Source organism: Canis aureus, chromosome 17, assembly GCF_053574225.1.
Source record: "Canis aureus isolate CA01 chromosome 17, VMU_Caureus_v.1.0, whole genome shotgun sequence".
NCBI lineage: Eukaryota > Metazoa > Chordata > Mammalia > Carnivora > Canidae > Canis > Canis aureus.
This window is the reverse complement of record NC_135627.1, coordinates 54773574-54796195: the sequence shown is the minus strand read 5'-3', so window position 1 is coordinate 54796195 and position 22622 is coordinate 54773574. Positions and strand designations below refer to the sequence as shown.

The window sequence follows — 22622 nt, the reverse complement described above, 5'->3', positions numbered from 1 at the left end:
GTTTGCTGATCGTTCTAATCAGTAAGAGTGGTGGTGTGAGAAAATGTCCTGAACAATTTAAGGAAAGAACCAACCAACTTCAATTTAGGATGGCTTCATAGACTCACATCCTCTCACAGACTAAAGGACTTTTTCTTTTTTTTTTTTTAATTTTTATTTATTTATTTATGATAGTCACAGAGAGAGAGAGAGAGAGAGAGGCAGAGACATAGGCAGAGGGAGAAGCAGGCTCCATGCACCGGGAGCCCGACGTGGGATTCGATCCCGGGTCTCCAGGATCACGCCCTGGGCCAAAGGCAGGCGCCAAACCACTGCGCCACCCAGGGATCCCAGACTAAAGGACTTTTAAGAGTTTCTTTGTCCAGCTTCTCACCTAGTGCAAGACCCTCTACCTGTACAAGATCTTTCACCATCCATCATCACCCTTCTTTGTAAAGCTCTGGCCAGAGATGGGAAATCTAGATTCTCTTAGATATTCTCCAATTCTCTGGCTCTATAATTTTTTGTGAATCCCAAATTTCATCTCTAATTACTTCTCGGTATTGGTAGGAAAATCAGACAAAGCATCCCCACCTCTTCCCCACCAGGATGGTAGGATGTTGACTTGTTGTTATATCTTCATGTAAAGGGTCCAAGAAACCTTAGACCACATGTAGTATTTCTCACAAATGGGGCTGCGAGGATAGGGAGGAGTCATCTGTCAGTAGACCTGGCGTCTTCATGGAGTTCTTTTCCTTAGTTGCTATATTAACTGCTATTTAATCTGCCTAGAATTCCCCACCCCTCTTGTGATAACAGAGACCAACTGTCCTCCTGGCCGCATGGGAGACATGACCTAGGAGAGCTGATCACATACCTCATGTGGTTAGCCTTAGTGAATGGGCCAATCAGCATCTCATCTTGGATTTTTTTCCCAGCCCCTAGGGGGAATGGGAGAAAACACCTATGTGCTCAGATCATGAGCTATGAGGAGGTGAGCTTTGCCCATGGCTGTGTCCCCACCTCCATGGAGGATCTGGTCTGGGAAAATAGCATCAAGCAAGAGCAAAAAGGAGAGAGAATGAGAGTCCTGAGGATATGCCTCAATCCAACTGTCCTTTTTGTTTTTGTTATATGAACAAATAAATTTCCTTTTAGGCTTATGCTGGTTTAAGATGTGTTTCTTCCATTTGTAACCCATGAGTCCTGAATAATTTAGGTCCTTTCTCAGTTTTCCTCTTTCCTAGAAATGCTGAAAAGTGAACTAAAAATCAGAAGCTATTAGCGTCAGAGTCCAGCCTGTCCATTATGATTTGGGGAAGAGTCAGAAAAAAGAAGGGACAGGACATCATTCAGGTGAGACAGATTCTTATCTGTGAGGTCCAGTGAGATGGAATCCACAGGTGATGCATGGGATCTTGCTACCTCTGCTCTTTCTGGACCTCTACTTGCTTAAAATAAATTATGACTCCAAACTCACATAGATTCAGCCCCAAATTGGCGTCCCAAAGTGAGTGTTTTTCTATTTTGGTGTCAATCAGAGATTTAGAGAGTACTCAGTAGATTCACTGGTAAACACAATGTTTTGGCAGCAGAGGGAGAAAAAAAAAAAGAAAAATAGGGGGAGGGAAGCGAACAAAGTAGCAGGAGAACTAAGGAGAGAGAGAGAGAGAGAGAGGGAGAGAGAGAGAGATGACTCCATCAGCAAAATGCTGACTGAATATCTCCTATGTGTGTAAGGTTGTGCTAGTTTCAACCTGTCATTCCAAAGCAACAAGCAGAAACCTTTTTTGTGACGACAGACGCTAAGAGATAGGTGTGTCTGGTGTATGAAAAATGCACACCCAGGTATGAATGGCAAGCAGCAAAGTAAGTGGACAATTACTCATGAAGGCTGTTAAGGAAGGAACAGGATGAATGGGCCCATGTTTAAACCAGAAGTTAAGTTAAAACATATGGAAAATGTTTTTTTGATATTCACTTAGAGCCTGGAACAGTCTACACGAAGAGGCTGTGGCGTCTCCTGTAGAGGGAGGCTGCTGCGAATAGTTTAGACTGCCTCATGGCTGCTTCACAAGCTTGATTACAGGCCTGCATCTCTGCCCTTCACATCTGCTTTTCAGTAACAGCATGGGGGGAAGGCAAGCTGTAAAAGGCTTTTGCATTTTTTTCCTGGCGGACTTTGTTTCTCATGTTTGTTTTGTGAAGAAAAAAGTATATATATAGTGCAGTAAACAGTTGAACAAAATCTCCACAGTTTTGTCCACACTTTTTAAATGCCCCCAGATTTGGATATAGTGTTTATTTTCGTAGCTCGAAAGTCAGAATGGATCTGGAAGGTCAGAAGATAGCTGAACTTTTGACTCTGCCCTTCAGCTCACACACTTTTGTGCATTGTTTTATCTTCAAAATGGGAAAACGAGGAACCATTCTTCAGCCATATCTCGCTCAGAGAGCCTTTCCCCTCCTGCAGACTGTGCCACCACCCGCAAACTGGAAAACACACCAGGAAACCATCACACCATTGTGAAAGGACTAATCGCCACACAACACTTGCTTTTCCTTCCTGGACTGCGTCACGGGCCATGGCTGTGTGGTTCCCACATTGTTTCTGTCATGGTCCCAAGGAGCGTAACTCTTAATCCAGGGTCTGGGCAGGACAGCCTGTCTCAGCACGAGCTCTTATGTAAGTGGCTGTGGGGAGAGCTGGCAATAAACAAACATTTTTCCAGCCCTTGTTTTCCCTGCAGCCTTGAAAAATTTCTCTCTGGGGTTGCTGCTGCACTCCTGCAACACGATGGCAAATTCCCAGCTTAGAAATATCTTGCGCTGCATTTCTAGATTCTAAAATCAGAACAGAGCGATCCAAGTGTTCAAAGAAACTGAATTATTGTGGGATATTTAGATGGATTTCTCTAAAAGGGGATTTGAGGCAGCATTTCAGAAAGCTCATCCACAGGTCTGTGTCGCTGGTACCTACTGGTAAATTCCATCATCACTTCAGGGCCAGAGATGGGGAGCAAGCAGATGATAGGAATGAACCTGGTCATGGAAAAGTGATTTCATGGCTACCAAGTCATATCCACCAGTGTCAAAGTCAGACCTACTGCATGAACAAAATACACACATACCAGAACAACGAGGCCGAGAATTTGTAGACCCCTTTTTCCTTGGGCCACTCTCACTTAGAAACTCAAAGAAGGAACAGTTTACAATAATGGCCTCAAAACACTCTGCCTCTTACTCCCGTTATTGAATTTAGTGGACATCCCACCCAAGTAGGTAACATCCTGCATGAGCACCAAGACAGGCTCCCAGCCCACTGGGGTACACTGCTGGAGGCGAAAGCTCCTGTGGTGGACATGGATGTCACCTGTGAGGTTACCTGGCCTCAGCTGCTTGTCCAAAGTGGTCATGGTCATGTCCTCCTGCCCACCCCCCATAATAGTCTCCATTGGGAGACCCCAGCCTAAATAACTGTGCTCTCAGTTTCCCAACAGTGGTCGGATGCTCTTTGGGCACTCCCTGTGCTGAAGGCCAAGATGGCTGCTCTGTATCTCTGAGTAACTCAAATCATTTCTCTATGAATTACCAAGTATGTTTGTTATTTGGGGGAATTGATAGTGATGGGAAGCACATCCACAGTTTCTTTCAGATTTCTTTGAGTCTATGGAGACCCCTGGAAGAGAATTTATTGCCTATAGCCTGAACACATTGCTACACATTCAAGAAGGCTTTATTCTGCTCGTTGGCAAGCCTGGGTCTGTGGCCATATTAATCTCATTTCTTTCATCATTGTCTCCACAACATCCATAAAACTAAGATAGAGCCATCTGGAAAGGGAATAGCCTTCCCAAGGCCACTTGGCTAGTCTTTGAAGACAGGGAACTAGGGTTGGTTGCATAATTTGCAGGGCCTGATGCAAAATAAGAATGTGGGTCCCCTTTGTGAAAATTATTAAGAACTTCAAGACAGCAAGAGCCAAGCATTAAACTAAGTGCAGGCCCCAGGCAACTTGCACAGGTCACATGCCCCCAAAGGTATGATGTGTGTAGCTTTTATTCAAAGCCTCGAGTTATCAGAGTGGAGTAGCTAGAGGAAATAAGTACTTTGCATGCCCTGTAACAAAGTCTAAGGCAGAATGACATTAAGTGGTGGCTTCTTTTTATTTTTTTAATTTACTTATTCATGAGAGACACACAGATGGAGAGAGAGAGAGAGAGAGAGAGAGAGCAGAGACATAGGCAGAGGGAGAAGCAGGCTCCATGCAGGGGCCCGATGTGGGACTCGATCCCAGGACTCCAGGATCATATCCTGAGCTGAAGGCAGATGCTCAACCGCTGAGCCACCCAGGTGCTCCTAGGTGGTGGCTTCTAATGGGGAGTCTTGTGGGGTCACTATGAATCACAGATACCATTCTAAGTACTTCCACATGTAAAATCATTTCATACACATACATGCACACACACATATATATATATAAATAATCTACATCTACTAAATCATAAATCCTCACAGCAACCATACAAAAGAGGCACTATTGTTTACCACTGCTTTATAGATGAGGACACTGAGGCACAACAGAACTTCAAAAAGCATTGACTGAATGATAGATTCTCAGCTTTCTGATGCTGACTCTCTATTCTTCTATCTACCTGGAGCTGACTGCATCATGCTAAACTCATGGGCAATGGCTGTGTATGCCACAAAACAAATTTATTCCTACACAAAGATGGGTGCTACCCATATATTCATTCCCATAATCCAGGGTACACCTTCTTCGGGAATTAAGGTACCTGGGATGACTGAAGAAAAAATTAGAAGGTTTCTCAGTGAGCACAGAATCAAAACAAAGCTAATTGCATAATCTCAGGGGGGATGTCCAGCAGACTAATACAACATCTGGGAAATCATCCTTCTTGTGCTTAATGCCTTTCTTCCTGGTGGACAGAGTGCTCCTGTCTGTTGAGCACAGGGTTTCTCTCCGGCACATGGTATTGTCTGGGCCACCTCATGCCAGGCCAGTTACATTACAACTGAATGGCTTCTCCCTTTCTTTATGTTGTGTTCTGATCTGGAATTTAATCCCAAATGTCAAGATTCCAGCAGTAACTTATTTACAAACCAACTCTGAGGATCCCCAATCCACAGGAGGACTGTTGCTTTCTACCTGTTTCCACTTCCTTGGGTGAACGGAATCTGGGCCTCTATGTGCTGCCTGAACTTAGCATTTAGGTGCTCTAAAGAAGAGTAGAATGGTAACATGTTAAAATAGATTATGTTAGTTCCACCAGGAATTGAAGATAAATATGCCAGGCTGGCCCCTGGGATGTAAGTTAACTCCCTAAAGGCTCTTACCCGACTGGCATTAAATAATTCAACAACGAAACTACACTTGAGTAGGTTTCAAGTGGAACAGAGGAAATAGTCGTAAAGTAAATGACTTTTGCATCATTCAGGAATTCATTCTTTTGTTTCATTTTGCTTTGTTCGGTAACCCTCCACTTGAAAGTTGTCTTCTCCTTGCCAAACATTGGGGTGATTCATAAAATCAACTTCTGATGTAAAGAGAAACTGCTAGAGGTGATTTTGAAGGGCATCTCTGGAAGCCAGTTTAAAGAGTAGCATGACTGAATTATGAAGACGATGATGGCAATGATTGTGAATAACATTAAAAATAATTTTACATACAGGTGGCAAGCATTGTGCTAACTGAATAAAAACAAACCTATGAGATTATTCCCATTTTACTGAGAAAGAATGAGTTTGGGACCAGCAATGGTTATAAAGATAAAGGTGATGATTCTTAAATCCTGAACTAAAAGCAGTAAGAATTGGCTACAATTGGAAACTTGTCTGGGTTGGAAGAGATGGTTCCAGGGAGACCAACATGGGCTGGATACTTGTGGGGCACATGGAGGAAGACCAGGGACCACAACTAGCCAACCAATACACATGGAGGAAGGTCCTAAAAGGATCTGGGTGGGGAAAGGACCAGGTCAGGTCCTTCTTTCAGATTAGGCCCACCTGGGTGAAGCCCCGAAATCCCTTACAGAGAGAGGACCAAAAAGCCCACCAGGACCTCTTACTCTGGGCTAGGTGTGGATTTGAATCCTAACTGATTGTATGTGCTCATTTATGCTCAAGTTAACTGTTGAGTAGATTGGTTAGATGGCATTCCACAGTGTGGATTTTGCCTCTCTTTCCTAATTTCTTTTGCTCTATCACAAACTCCAGATAATAAAACCCTCTCAATGCTGAGAGGCAGAAGCCAGCTGAACCCCACTTAGTCACTTAGTCTTCTGTGCCTCCCTTGGGAGGTGGTTTAATCATACCCATTTGTAAAAGAGGAATTGGTGGCTCAGACATACTCAGTAATTTTCACAGCTATGTACTTCACAGGTGAGGGTTCAGACATTGGCCTCTGTCTCTCCGGCTCTTCCCTTACACTGGGGAGTCAGGCACACTGCCGCACTCATACACAAGCAGTTCACCAGGCTTATTCCTATCTTCAGCATGCCTCCCACTACTCTGCCTTCCTGTAGCTGCCCCTGGGCTCTAAGCCAGGTACACCATCTCCTTTAGCTCACTGCTTTGTCTACGCATATGCAGTTACTGAGAAAAGCAAAAATATGGCTGGGATGTCCTATCTACATTTTTATGTTCAAAATCAGTTATTTGAAAGCAATGTCAAAATACAGTACTACTACTACTACTACTACTACTACTACTACTACTACTACTAACAGTTCACAGTTAAAGCAGGAAATACAATAGTGCTTCTATAGCATCTACTATGTGTTAGGTACTGTTTTAAGTGTGTTATATTAATTTACTTTGCCCTCTATCTTCATAAAGCAGTGTGTGTGTGTGTGTGTGTGTGTGTGTGTGTGTGTGTGTTAAAGAATGCTAGAATTTCAGTTTTCTTCTCCAGTCTTCAAACTTCTCAAAATGAATTTTAGCAGGGCCTGACCTAAGTAGAACCGGTTCTAACCTGTGGCTCCAAAATGATCCCACTCTAATGCCTACCTCTTTGGCAAAGTGGGGGGCCAAACAAAACTCTAAGGTCTAAGTTGCATCCTGCATTCCCCCAGGCCTGGTCTCCCTGGGAGTGTTTCTCACAGTCTGTGGTTCTTTCTTTCCTTCCTTTTGCTTCCTCCCCTGTCACCACAAAGTCTTTCTTTTTCATCTTGAAGAGCCACATGCTAATTACCAAACACACCAACAAGCCACTCTCCTGGGGCTTTCAGGGCCAAGACTCCCTGCTTGTGGAACACTTGTAGCTCTCTCCCACCATGGAAGGGTCATGCCACAGAGCCATGAGAGACACATGTGGGCAGACAGAGGGGAGAATCTGGCTCCCAGGTCCAACAACATGCAAAATCAAGCTCTGGGGAGTAATTCCCCTCATAAATCTCAGCTTTAACTACAAATTATTTAGACTATCCAGTTTCACTTCCTTCTCTTCTCCCATCAGATTCAGAGGATTTCAGACTTAAGAGAAACATTGAATCTGAATTAAGTGTCATCAGCTTGATCATCTCTAAATCTCTCCTTTCACAGAGGAAGCCTAGGAGTGGGGAGATGTGGGGGCAAGGGGTCCCTGGGGCAGGGATCAGAAGATGTCTACAGATCAAAAGGAGCCTGCCACGCCAAACTGGATTTGGACTTACTAATGTTGAAGATGGTACCACCCAAATGAAAGACAAAAGGCTGTGATGTTACTGCCCTTCATAACTGTCCTGCGTGGTACCCTTCCGGAAGTTTGAAACAGGAAATAAACAAGCTTTCAGGGGTTACAGCAAGACAGTAATGACAGCTTTGGAGTGCAGCTGCAGCCACTTTCTGTGATTAGACCTCTGTCCCTCCCTTGGCCTTGGCAATGGGTCTAGGGCGCTATTTGATCCCTAGGCTTTCATTCCACCCAGTTCAAGTACCTGCTTGCAGGCTTTTCCTTGCCCAGCACACAAACAAACTTTAAATGACAAAGGAAAACACTGCCAGTGTTTTCCAAGGCAGGCCTGAGGCGGGGATTTCCCAGAATTTGTTATGAGAGGCAACCTGCCTCCCAACCAATTCCAAAGGAGCCAGGAACCAGGTGGAAAAGCCTTGAGTCAGGCCTAGAGAATTTCAGTTTCAACACCCACTCAGCAAGAGGCTGTTTAATTATACGGGTTACCTTCAATGAAAAGGTCACCCACCCTGTAGTAAATGATTAATTGTTGGCTGCTTCACATACTGTTCTGAGTCTAATCCCTTTACATTTCTGGTTAATTTTTGTAGGAAAACCATGATGCGCTTCGTTTTCTTTTATGAAATGGTAACCACAGTCGCCAGTCAATTGGTAAGCTGGCTCCATTTGACGGATCTTTTGCAAACAACTCTGTGACGGGTTGAAGGGTAGGGGATGGGCAGCATCATACCCAATTTGTTGTTCCAAATCTGCTGTAAGTGGCTCACTCAAGTCAAACATTCACTGACTGATTGGAAATCAGTTGACTAATCATTGTGGTCTACACACAGAAGGAAGAAAATACGCAGGCTTCTAGAGAGAACATTCATTGACACCACACTGCTACTGCATTCAGGGTCTTCCAGTGACAAACTTGCTGTCCTCAGCCCTCAGGGTGACTGACCCAGTAAGATCAGAAGGTCCCTTTGTAGGGCCTGTCTTAGGACACCTGAGTCTAAAACAATGCTTAGCCCTGTCACACTTGCTGACTTTCCTCTGATGGTGATGGCCAAAGGGACAGAGAAGTGTTGCTGAATTTGACCTATAACACATGCCACAATTTAGCGCCTTCCATTTCCCTCAAGAGCATGGTTGTTAAGAGTCTAATTTGTTGGGGATTACTTTTAGGGGAGATAAGGGGAATGATGGATTGGTAGATAGAGGGACTGTCAAATGCATTCTGATAATTTCTTCACCTTTTTTCCTATCTGGGACTCACTCAATATCTGTTGGAAGCTCCTTAATAACCACAGGCATATCATTAGAACCTGTATCCAGGAGACGACCCAGTTAGCTTAACAACTGTGGGAGCATTTATGAACATTAAATATTTATTCAGATTAAGGATAGAAATAGAAATAAATTTTAAAAATTTAAATGCTGACAAACCCTACAAACATCACACCCCACTCCTCCATCCCCCATAGCATACCATTTCTATTAACTAATTGCCTGACATACCTCTACAATACTGTTTTCCCCATACCTTTTTGGCTACATATTCTTTGATAGCCTCTTTATATGACAATAATTTTATAGGAAAAAACAATAGAAGGATAGTCTTTCCTCTGACATGGTTGATCAACACCAGTTTTTTTAAAATTTTAAATTAAATAGTTGGGATGCATGAACAATTCTCACAAGGATATATTTGCTATTTAAAGTACTACTCCTCAAGAGTTTGTGCCCTACGGACACAGAGAGAACTTCCTTTTTTACTACATGTCCACGAGAACTGAAATCTGTATTTGCGATTTTATACGTGTGATGACTAGAGGAATTCCCACAGACGAGCTTCTACTTTTGTAACCTCAAATCTGGGCGATCCTCCATTTCCCATCCATTTGCAGGTCTGGATTCTGCATAATGCATTTTATTGTGGTATGGCACCTGGCTGTGTGTCTTCATATCATGACACTAGATGAGTTGGTGCAGTGGGTTCTCAGAGTATTTCTAGAAGCAATTTTATGCTGACTTGTATAGCAATAACATAACTATTATATACAAACATGACTTTGAACCATATAAATGTATCCCATTAAATGCAAACCAAATGTATCTCCAACTCACCTTCCCTTCAGCAGAATCCCAAAAATGCTGTGGCAACTTGCGCAGGGGTTAGTGTGGTGAAGGGGAAGTCAGAGCAGAAGGATAGTTTTAACTGATTTCAGTGAAAATGTTTCACTTTTGCAAATCGGTCTTAGAGCTTAAGTTTTATTCACAGTAATTGTGCCTCAGCTTGTATCCATTTTAAAGCCCAGTTCAGTGCTCAGTAAATAGCTGTTAATTGAAGGAATGAGGAACTCAGTCTGAAAAGGACAATGCAGAGGGATGAAAGAGGACATCAAAGGTGAGGCTACTGCTAGCCATGTGTGTACCCCAAGCAGCATCTCAGCCTAATGTGGGAACCAGGAAGCAGCCACATGGCCAGCTGAAGGAAACTTCCAGGGATGTATTGGCTGAGAGGATCTGGTTTTTGGATCATGACATTTTCCAAAAGTACAGAGCAGTCTTGGCTGTTAGAGAATATGAGAGGGCAGCCAGGATATTCCAGAGAAAAAGATAAAAGAGGTTGAATGTGGAGAGGAAAGGATGATAATGATTATGATTTTCTTCACTAGGCCTCTGACTCCCTCAGTAATGGCAATTCTGTGTGTGGCCTAGAAGGTCAGAAGTCACTTTTGGGTAGTAAGCACACAAAGGTTTCTGAAGTGACCCACCAATGAATGACAGCCAGTCTGCTGGCCCTGGAGAGAATTCCTTACTAAGTCTGTGTTTCTAGGAGGCCTTTGTGGTTAGTTCTTTTCCTGGGTAAGAAAACAGGTTTACAGGGGAGGGACTGTGATCTATGAGATTTATTTGTGAGCCTCTGAGATCTGTGGCAGAGCTGGAACAAGACCTCAGATTCACTACTTCCTATTCTCCAGGGTACCACTATTCTCCTGTTGGCTCACTGATTCAATGACTATGCATTAACTATGTATCGATCACACCTACAGGCCAGGTCCTGTTCTAGGACTAGGGGTACAGTGATGGACAGGACCAGCAAAGCCCTTGTCCTCAAGGAGCTTCCATTCTGTGGCAGGGGGTGACAAGTAATATACAAGCAAATGAATAATATGTATCAGCTCCAGGGCTGATAAGTGTTCTGGAGAAACTGAAATAGGGGTGGGATATGAGTTTTGAGAGGTGGAGAGGGGTGGTAACAGCAATTTCAGGAGTGTTTCACTTTTGGTGGATAATACCTGGGGCTAGAATGATGAGAAGGAGGCAGGTGTGCAAGCACCCAGGCAAGGATGCTCCAAGGAGAAAGGGAACACGAAGGCTCTGAGACCGAGATGAGCCGGCACATTGGAGGGCCAGTGTGTCTGCAGCAAAGTGAAGAGGTGAAGAAAGACAGGAGAGGAGATGAGAGGGACAGGGGCCAGACCATGATGAGTTTTGTAGACTATGGTGAGTTTCATGGATTTGGACAAATTAGCTTCCCCAGGTTGACAAATTGACTCTCCATATTACAATACTATGCCACATTCCTAGAAGGGTACAAAGAAGGTGACTATTGTGAATCTAGAAACCACCAAACCAGTGCTAACAGCAAGTTCAGGGACCTGTGAGGGTGAAGGAAGGGTGTGCAGACCTCAGAGGAACAATGGAGTGAAGTAAATTGGTCTCACACGATCCCTGCTGGGGCATGTTCCAAGGCACTCAAGAGAGTAATCGGGCACCAGATGCGCAGAAATAGTCTTTATAGTTTATAAAGGACACTTTGGTTATACGAACAAACAGGCGGTAGTGGGAAAAGAAAGGTTACAGAAAGGCCAATTAGAAGGTTATTTTGGTTGTTAGGCTAGAAAAGCTAGTCAATGGTAATAGACGCAGGCATGTATCTTGGGGATAGAGCTGCAAAGACCTGCTGAACAACTGGAAGAGGATGTCAGAAAGAGGGGAGGAGCATGGTGTCATCATTTGCTGAAATGAGAAAGATGAGAGAAAAATAACATTTTGGTGGGAAGACCGAAAATTCTCTTTGACTGTGTTGTTTGCAACACCTAATAATATATTAAACGTTAGACAGAAGACATTAGACAGAAGATTGCAACCCAAGGAGAAATTCAGGGTTGCATTTATATATATTACTGGTTTCATTGGCTCATATTGATGCTTCAAGAGTGTTGTGAGTAAGCCAGGCAAGTACACAATTCAAATCTTGCCATTGACCCCTATGACAAGTTAACTGGCTCTTCACTAAAAATGCTTGCTCCCCCCCCCCCCCTCCAATAAAAGAGCTGTTGCTGGAAGCAGCTGCCCACTAGGACTCATTTCTTAGCCTCTTTTGCATTTAGGTGGGAATGATGTGACTAATGTTTCTAGGTCAAGGCATTTACAAAGCAATTATATCTTAATCAGTTTCTCCACTTCCCTGTTTAGCTGGCCGGATGCAGAAGATGTGTCCCTTGGGCAGTATTTCTCAACCTTGGCACTACTGACATTTTGGGCCAGAAAATTCTTTTTTGCAGGATCTCTCCTGTGAATTGTATATTCCTGGCCTCTACTTAGAACTGATAGAAAAAAACTACCCTAGAGGATAGTGAAGCCACAAAATGGGAAGAGACCTGAGTTTCTGAACCACTGCGTGGAGGATAGCCATCACCTGCTGAGTAGAATCTACATTGTACTGTCACATGAACGATAAATAAACATTTATTGTAGTAAGACACTGATGTACATTAGGAGATCTTAAACATTCACATCACAAGAAAAGAAATTTTATAACTATGTAAGGCAAAAGATGTTAACTAGACTTACTGTGGCCATAATTTCTCAATATATACAAATAGCAAATCATTATGTTGCACACCTGAAACTAATAAAATGTTATATGTCAATTACACTTCAGTTAGAAAAAAAAATTAAAAACCACTGCCACTCACAGGAAGAAATATATTGTGACCTTGGACACACATGAGTTTCACAGTCTAATACTGAACATTACTATGAGCAGATGATTCTGATATAGATAGTATATTTGTATACTATCTATACCATTCAAGTTATGGCTATAAAAAGTTTGTAAGAAAATGGGAAAATGATTATTTGATTATGTTGAAAAACAATATGTTTTAACTGAGCTCTTTCCCATGGCAATCCTTGAGCACTATGTATAAAAGCCTTTTCTTTCTTTTTCTTCCTTCTTTTTCTTTCTCTTTCTTTCTTCTTTCTTTCTTTTCTTTCTTTCTTTCTTTCTTTCTTTCCTTTCTTTCTTCTTTCTTTCCTTTCTTTCTTTCTTTCTTTCTTTCTTTCTTTCTTTCTTTCTTTCTTTCTTCTCTTTCTCTTTCCCTTGCCTAAAAATGTTGTTTTTCTAATAGAAAGGAAACCTAATACCTTATTTGAAATCCAAAGAAAACCCAGGTTCTGGCCCCCACAATGATTCTGACAGACTATGTAATCTATAAAAGTGGTGTGAGGAAAATATGTTACTTCCACAAGGAATTCTGGAGGGAGAAAGAATTACATTATTTGTAGCACTTTCCAAGGGCTAGTTCTATATAAATATAAGGTATTATTTTATCTGCCTTTCATAATTAGAAGGAAAAAATATTATGAAACATTTTCTTAAAAAAAAAAAAGAGACTGAGTCCTGAGTAATTGCTACCATGGACATTCAATAGAGCATGGAAGTTAAGCTCAAATGGTAACCTGTTTTTCTGTCTCACACTATTTTACTTGATTAAAAAAATTCTAGGTCCTAAATCTCCAGGCAACAAGGATCCCCGAGAGCTGCAGTTGAAGTAAAGGAACTAGTTTTTCTTGAGATATCTCCCTTTCTGGAGTTTTCAATGGAAAGTTTTATGAAAAGTAAGACATAACAGAGTTAATGAGAAGATAGAGAAGTCCAGTCTTGAAGACTCCAATTTTTCCTAGAGGACCTCACAGCTTTTCCTCTGCAATGTAATCTTGTGTGGTTACACATAACTTTGCCAATTGGTTCCAGAAGTTGGTCAACTGTTTTGATATCTCTCTGAGGAGTTATCTTTTGTTGCTCATGGCATGGACACTTCCTAAGACTGTAATTTCTTGGACTTCAATTACCTGTGAAGTCTCTTTTGGAAAGATTAAAACAAGTATCAAGGGCACCATCATCTTGCTTTTCCCACCCAGATCCATTAGTGTTTCATGCCTCAGTGGATAGAAAGAGAAATTATGGAAGGTAGAAGAAAGAGATTTTAAGTAACTTTAGGCAAATGATGGAGTTGGATATAAATGGAGACGATGTATAGAGAGACATGTTTTTTATTCCAGAAGGATGATAGAATGGAACATTATCACTATCACCCATCCTAGGAACTCTCTAGCCTTGAAATCCCTGGGCACTCTTAATAGTAATAATTACTAACAACTAATAATTAATAATAATAATTATATTTAATATGTAAATATTAGTATATATTATAACATATTATATATAATGCTTGTAATGAAAACCATAATAGCTGGACTAAACATTTAGTGATCTCTTTTTATTTATTTATTTATTTATTTATTTATGATAGTCACAGAGAGAGAGAGAGGAGGAGACACAGGCAGAGGGAGAAGCAGGCTCCATGCACCGGGAGCCCGATATGGGATTCGATCCCAGGTCTCCAGGATCGCGCCCTGGGCCAAAGGCAGGCGCCAAACCGCTGCGCCACCCAGGGATCCCCATTTAGTGATCTCTAAGTGATGGACACTGTACCAAGCATTTTATGTTTCATTTTATTATTTCATTTAATCCTCACAATAACCAAAGAGGTAAATTTTACTATTACTCATTCAGGAGGATAAGTAACTTGCCCAAATACCAAAGTTAGACATTGGCACTGTGAGGATTTGAATTTGAGTAAGTTAGAATCCAAAGTTAATGTTCTTAGCCATTATGCTATACTGCCTTCTCGATGCTCATAAGACATCTACAATAAACGTATACATTCTAGAGCAAGGTCTCAAGGCTAATCAGTGCTCTTTTGTAACACCTTTGTCTTTCTTAAAGAAATAATGCTTTCTCCAAAACCTAATGTACTAGATATGATACACTGTGAAAACATTTCTTTTTGCTTCTTTCAAATTTGTCAGTTTATGATTGTCCCTAAGTGATCATCTATAATTCCTCTTTCTCCTGGAAATAAATCCACTTTCTACGAGCACATGCCACTTTGGGTGTATGACCCAGGTCTAGCCACAGTGATTAGTCCAGACTTGGGCACACAATTCAGTTTGATCAATTAGAATCCTTCTCTGAGACCTTTCTAACTGGAGGTGGTGAGAAGACTCTTGCGACCTGAGCCAATAATCTCCTTTTTGGGGGGTCTTACTTTTTATTGAGCTTCTGAAAGAGTTCTGGTTAATGTAACCTTATCTGCAACTCTTCTTAATTTTTGTTTTATTGTAGGCCCTAGTACACTTTAGCTATAGGGGAATTTGGATTTGTACCAATAATACCAAAAAAAAAATCATTTGATATTAAATGAAAAATGAGATAAAGAGGGGGGAAAGGTACTTATAGGAAAGCATCTTCATGTTTGAGACCTAGTGTTAGAGTGTTACAGAACATAGTTCCAAGGGAAGTTATAATATTTCTTCTCGAAATATTTGTTTAAATATGGTAAGAAATTTTAACAAGGAGGAGGTGCTAGAGAAGATGCAGTCCTGCCTAAATGTAGGAGAGTCCTGAAGATTTTCTGGATCTAATCTCTACTATTTTGTGCCAAGTTTGAGGACTCATTATACTTTAGGCTTTATAAAATATTTCTCCTCTGGGTGCTTCTGTTTGCGTAAATTTTCTATATTGGGTATGCATGTTTTTCTAGTGGAAACTTTCTCCATTGTACATCTTTTTTTCCCCTAAGGACATATAAGAAAAAAATATCATCTTGTTTTTCTATCTAAATGGAGGTTTGTGCTAAACACAAAAATCTAACTACAAATAAATTATGCTCTGATCTTGAAGGATAAAATAAACACAAAGCAATGCAGAGCTGCATTTTGTCAGAGCCAAATGGAACATGACGTTCAGAAGTTTCCAGTTGGGTTCCAAAATTAGAATGAATCTTGGCAAAATGCATACTCATGTCCCATTTAGGAATCTTATCATTTGAACTCATTACTGGCTACTCCACGCCTTACTCATTCCAGTAGTTCCCAGGAGGTCTGAGGACCTTCTTCCATGAGTTCTGGAGCTTCCCTAAGTCAGCTAGTTTTAACTTTGCCTAAGTTAGGAAGGAAATAGGGCATCAAAAACCCGACCAGTGATCTATGACTTGAACACCCACTTCCAGCCGCATGTCTTCTGAGAAATTCAGCTGTTGCTACAGAATGCATGCATTGAGTAGTCATCATAACTGGATTTTACAGCTTAGCCCTCTCAAAAGTATTTGGTGGTAGATGCTGAATCTAAGCCTTCTGGTTGGGCCACGAGCTCTGGTTACTATGAGAGTGTCTCTGGATTATATATTCTATAATAAATAGTTCATTTCTTGATTGGAAGCCTTCTTGGATAGGAAGTCTGGTTCAAGGGTGAAAGCACGGGAGTTCCTATCAGGAAACTCTAAAATAGCTGCCAATTAATGTCAAGCAAGGGTGAAAACTTGCTGAGCTCCCTTCCAGGGGCCAGAATGCCAAACTCCATAATCAAAATGGACTGGAAGATCTTCACTCTGTTGTTCATAGGGCCTCTAAGCTCAGTATTTCATCTTATCTCCCACTACTCATGAATCAGAGTGTAAATACTTTCATCAACCAGTGTCCTATGAGTCCCTTAACATGCTATGTTCATTCTAACTTCTGGACTTCAGCTCATTCCAGTTTTTCTCTTGAAACACTTCCTTTCAGTCCACCCTGTAAATGCCATTCACTGTCTCAAGCCCATCTCATACCTTTTTACATCCTGTATCAGGCATCTCTGCCAACAATTTCAACCCATTTTGGTTGCTTGCCTCTCTCTTTTTTAGTTGCCTCCATCACACAATTACTACTTAATTAATATTCTGTCTTTTATCTTTCTGCAATTGCATGCCACAATTGTATTAAAGCATTCTGAATTCAAGGCACATATTTTAGACTCTTTTTTAAAAAAAATATCTCTTGAAACTGGAAAGATAGGTATTTGGAGTTTGCCCAAAGTTGAATGTAAATCTAACAAAAAATGAGCAAAATCTGTAGACTGAAACATATAGAACATTACTGAGATAAAGTGAAGAAGACCTGCAAAAATGAAGGTATAGATCATGCTCACAGATTGGAAAACTCAGTATTAAAATCAGATGATTATTTTCATGAGCAGAGGAGAGGCAAAGATTTCATTAATAGCATTTATAAATTTTATGATGTACTAAATATAAAACTGGCACTACAGGGTATTGAAAAAGAAAAACTCCAGTGTGCCTGGGTGATGTAGTCAGTTAAATGTCCAACTCTTGGTTTTGGCTCAGGTCATGATCTCAGAGTCATGAGATTGGCCCTGCGTTGGGCTCTGTGCTCAGCGCAGAGTCTGCTTGAGATTTTCTCTCCTTCTCCCTTTGCCCCTCCCCCCAACTCTCTCTCTCTCTAAAGTAAATAAATAAATCTTAAAAAAAGGAAAAAAACTTCAGTTAATCAAAAGACACCATTAAAAGAGTGAAAAATGAAGTCAAAGATTGGAAGAAAATATTAGCAAATTATATACAAGACAAAGGACTTGTATCCAAAATATATAAAGATCTCCTACAAATTAATAAGAAAAAGATAGACGTCTAAACAGAAAAAAAGTGCAGCAGACTTGAAGAAGTTGTTTACAAAAGAGAAAATTCAAATGGCCAGTAAACATATGAATAGATACCTAACTTCATTAGTCATTAAGAAAATGCAAATTAAAATCACAAACTTCAAAAACAGACACCAGACTGGCTAAAATGAAAAAAGACATTCAATACCAAGTATTGGAAAGGATTTGGAATATTCGGAACTCTTGTACACTATTGTTACACAGTTGGTAAACCACTTTTCAAATGTCTTTAGCAAAATCTACTAAATCTGAACATATGTATATGCTATGAACTAGTCCTTCTAACTCTTAGGTGTATATGAGCACATACACTCATCAAAAGACATGTAGAAAAAATATTCATAGTAGCTCTGTACATAATGACCAAAAAGTGGAAACAATCCAAATATTTATCAGCAGTAGAGTAGGTAAATAAATGATATATCCACACAATGAAATGCTTTCAGCAATGAGAAAGATCAAATTATTGCTACTTGCAACAATCTGGATGAATCTCACAGATAATATTATTGAGCAAAAGAAATCAGACACACGGACTATATATTGTATGATTCCATTTCTTTAAAGTTCAAAAAAGGCAAAATTAATCTATGGTATAACCAGGACAGGTTTCAGGATGCAATAATGTTCTGTTTCTTTATCTGGGTGGTTGTTACAAGGGTTTGGTCTTCTTGTGCAAATTCATTAACTGTGCACTTATGATTAGTGCTTTTTTTTTTTTTCTGTATGCATGAAGTATTTATGTTTAAAAGCAAAAGGTTTCATCCTAGGCAGATGAACTCCCATTCAATAGGTATTTTTATCCACTGCTCATAAGCTCAGGAGTGGAAAGTGAAGAGTTTTATTGAACAAACAGACCCATAAATCCAATTTCAAACCTCATCTTGACCTTGGAAAGAATAAAACACTGGGTTGAACTACTCAGCTCCTCCTGCTTCAACAAATTTACTCATAAAACCATTTTATAGACATTGCTTTGCTTTGCTTTCAACAAGGAAAGCATCTTTGTTAATAACCTTCCCGTCCTCATTATTTCCCATTGCAGCTCATCTCCTGGCTTAGAGTTGTCCAAGTCTCTCTCATGACTGTCATCTTGTTGAATCTTGCATTACAACTGTGGTATTCTTTTCTTATTCCACCACCCTCACCTCCTGAGGGCAAAGTAGCCCTGTGTGGCTCAGTTCAATACATAGGAAAGGCTCAAGGCTGGGTTTTAAAAAAATTTAATTTAATTGGATTAACTGCAAGGCTCAGGGTTATGAACTCAATGGGTGGTGTTGGCTACACCTGGTTATATTTTGGAATCTCCTGAATCAGGTAGAAGGCCACTATCCACATCAAAACCCCTCCAAGTGCTGGGGAGTCTTTGCTTGAGTCTGCCACACCCCAGGCTTGATTTTCCAAGGTTGTTCTTGGGCACTCAAATTGGTTTAGGTTATTCCAACCAGAGCACTTTTGAATGTTGAAGGCAAATTGGGAAATATATTGTCCTGGTTTTGTGTAAATTACATCCATCATACTAAAGTGTAAGAGAACATTAAATTTGGACTCTAGAAGTACTGAATTTAAAATGTTTCTACTTTAGGGATGCCTGGATGGCTCAGTGGTTGAGTGTCTGCTTTCAGCTCAGGGTGTGATCCTGGAGTCCCAGGATTGAGTCCCACATCAGGCTCCTTGTGGGGAGCCTGCTTCTCCCTCTGTCTGTGTCTCTGCCTCTCTCTCTCTCTCATGGATAAATAAATAAACTCTTTAAAAAAATAAAAATAAAATAAAATGTTTCTACTTTAGCCTTTACTGACTCTGAAACTTTGGTAGTGGAGGTGGGAGAGGGGCATGTAGCACCTGTTTCCTTATCTTCCTCCAATGGGGCAGTAATGCCACCCCACAGGATTACTGGGAGAATTCATTCAAGTACACACTGCACTCAGCTTTCAATGTTCGACATTTATTCAAAACATTCTATCAGCTCTGGGGACTCACAAAAGGTTCATAGTCCAGTTGGTGGGTAAGATGTATGAACAAATCAGTTCTGTATTTCTCAACCTATTTTTCATTACTGGCCTCTAAGGAACCTTCTTAGACATTCTTTTCCTTATCTTTCCCTGCTCTCCATGAAATTTTAATACCACAGGTACACTGTGCATATATTTATGGATTGTATTCAGATCTGTGCTTTATAATAAAAAAGAGTATGATTTTTCCAGACCCCTCCTTCAAGAACTACTTCTCTCCCCCTTGTGGGAAGATATATATCCTCCCCTGAAAATGAAGGAGACAAAGGGTTACAGGGGAGTGTGGTGAGTGCAATAGGAGAAAGTGGTACAAGTTGTAGAGTCACTCCACTGCCCATGGGTGGGGGAGACTGACTGTGGTGGGTGTTGTTTGGAAAGACTTCAGGGAGTAAAGGGAGATGCTAGAAATCACAAAGGAGGAATCAGAACTGTCTGGCAGGCATAGAGAGGGGAAGTTCCCATGGAAAGGCATAAAGGGTGTGAGGCAGTATGCCTACTCTGGGTGAGTACAGATGGGGAGGCCTGGGGCATGAGGTGGGCTGGTGTGGCCACAGAGGGCCTTGAATGCCTAGCCAATGGCTGACCTTACCCCAAAAGCATGGGAACACAAAACATCTTTAAGAAGCAGAATGACTTGATCAAATTCATACATTTGCAAGTTTCTTCTGGCTTTTGTGTAGATGAGGGGGAATCAGGTCAGAGTCCTTTACAGAAGTAAAGACAGAAATCGTGAGGCCTTGAATGAGAGCCTGTGAAAATGAAAGGCTGGAAAGAGATTGTAGAGACAGGATTAAGTGAAACGGTTTATGTGACAGCACCTGGTTTATGCCATAGGTAACCGAGGGCTGTTTACTGAAACTCAGCAATTGGGACGGTTTGGCACTGCAGAAGCTTCCCAGAGATCTCTGGACCAGATTGCTGGGATCTCTCAGTGGCCCGAGGCTTGATATCTGTACAGTCAATATGCTTCCTTGAGGTAAAACCTGGCAGAGTAAACCTAACCAGTGGGCTATGAGGGAACAGCATGGGCTGTTTCTGGGCTGGGCCCCGACTGCTGGGCTGGATGACTCCATGAATCATTACATACGAGTGTAACAACAGGACAGTACCGGCCACGGGCATTGTCAGGCCTGGGCAGGGCTTTCTGCATTGACTTCCACTGCTCTGTTGCCTTTCAGCTCCAGCCAACCTGAATCCACCAACTACATCACCAGCTGCTCTCGCCCTCTGGCTTTACTGTCTTCTGGGAATCACCTGATCTGTTACCAAGACCCCTGAGCGCTGACCACATGCTCCCATTTGTGACTCTAGTTCACAGTAAAATCACCGCCTATGGATTTTCCAACATGAAGCTGTTCATTTCACTCCTGTTAGCAGCTTTGAGGATTATGAAGAAATTTTAATTGTTTAAGAGAGAGAGTGTGTGTGTGTGTGTGTGCACAAGTGGGAGGGGGGGTCAGGGGAAGAGGAGGGGGAGAGAGAGAACCCTAAGCAGGTTCCATATTCAGCACACAATCCAATGTGGGGCTCCATCTCACGATCCTGAGATCACAACCTGTGCCGAAGCCAAGAGTCGATCGCCTAACTGACTGAGCCAGGAATGTATGCAGAAAATTTAAAAGGCAGCTGTGATGTGACATGTAGGGTAAACAAGGACTGAACGAGTCTTCCACTAAGTGTAAGAGCAGGTGTCAATGGCCTTTTGGCCAAGGCACGCATGCAGGGAGGTGGGCCAGGGAGGTGGCAGCGGCCAGGAATGCAGCTTCTTCTCTCTCTTCTGGGGTGCTGGCAGTGGCTGCCCCACAGAGCTGCCTGCCTCAGGGTACCCAGGGAAGGGTCTGTCTGCCACTGGGGACCTTGTGGTACATACATTCCCTTCAGCTTTATACAGAACACACTCACCATGTTTGAGAAGATGGCTTTGAAGTAAAGGTTAATGCTCTTTTGCCCGTTTGGAATCAAATCTATCCACTGGCGCCACCTTCTCAGTGATCATCTTTATCATACCATGTCCCTTATAGTCCCTCTCATTGCTTCCAGAAGTCGCCATGATGGTGGCATGAATCAAGACCTGCCAGTTTCCCTGCCAACCATCCCTTTCAACCTCTCTGCTCTTTGGCTTCCCCAGTCTCTCCGCTCTGCCCAACCCCAGTGGGACAGACAATCGGGACGCAGCCTGTTTACCTTGGCTCCGACACGGAGTGCCTATAAAACACTGCCCTTCATGGACTTGCGATGAAACTTGGCTAAGGGGCCCTGGCCCTCTGCCGTCCTAGGGTGTAGGAACTGGATTCAGTTGGGCTTGCAGAACCTTCCAGATTCCCCTTATTTGTTAGGAGAAGGTGGAAGCCACAGTGCTGAGAGACAGCCAGAGCTGAAAGTGACTAAAGAGCTAGCTAGGGAGCTCTGGAATGCTCCAGTAAAGCCAGAGCTTCTGACTCACCTCGAAGTCCATCCCAAGCAGGGGCTACCTAATAGCTGAAAGGCTATAGCCAAAGATTGCAGGCCTGTGCATTTTGATATCTGGAGGGAGGTTTTCGGTGGGGTGCCACAGTTCCTGACATAGTCACCATTTAAAAATTAATTGGATTAGGAGCTTTGAGAAGATGTTAAACAAACACTGAGAGAATGCATAGCTGGCAGAGGAGACCAGTACACTGTGACAAGCTCCAGGATTTAAAGCAACTTCGAGGGGCTGAGTGGTGATGTAATGTTCAGCGAGAAATGTTAATGAGAAGTGTGAATTGTTTTTCTATTAACTGCGTAGTGCATGGGAGAGGACATGTGGCATACCAGCATGAGCTGAAAGGACCTTCAGGATTTTAGTGGATAATAAGACCAAGGGAATACAAAACAGACATGCTGGCACCTCAAATTTTACATACCCAAAACTGAGCCTGTCAAATTTGTTCCTCTCTTGACGGTACCAATTTCTACAGATTAGAGCTATTATTAGCCTCCCAGAATTATCTACCATATGGTGACAGTCTATAGCAACTATTTAATAAACATATATTTGGTATGTATTGAATAATATGTTTTGTTTTAGTGAGTCGTTTTATCATTCATTCATTCTTTCAGTAAATATTTATTGAGCACACAG

At 41.8% G+C, this 22622-nt stretch overlaps 2 long non-coding RNA genes across 22 annotated transcripts in view; one reads left to right on the top strand and one right to left on the bottom strand.

Annotated features, from left to right (window-relative positions):
• Nucleotides 1–22622, bottom strand: part of LOC144288016 (uncharacterized) — a 174264-nt gene that overhangs the window by 90763 nt on the left and 60879 nt on the right. The window lies entirely within an intron of this gene.
• LOC144288019 (uncharacterized) lies at nucleotides 1203–20952 on the top strand. The gene is made up of 3 exons (XR_013355975.1): nucleotides 1203–1335; nucleotides 8263–8323; nucleotides 20698–20952. It is a non-coding gene; the product is annotated as an uncharacterized LOC144288019 (long non-coding RNA).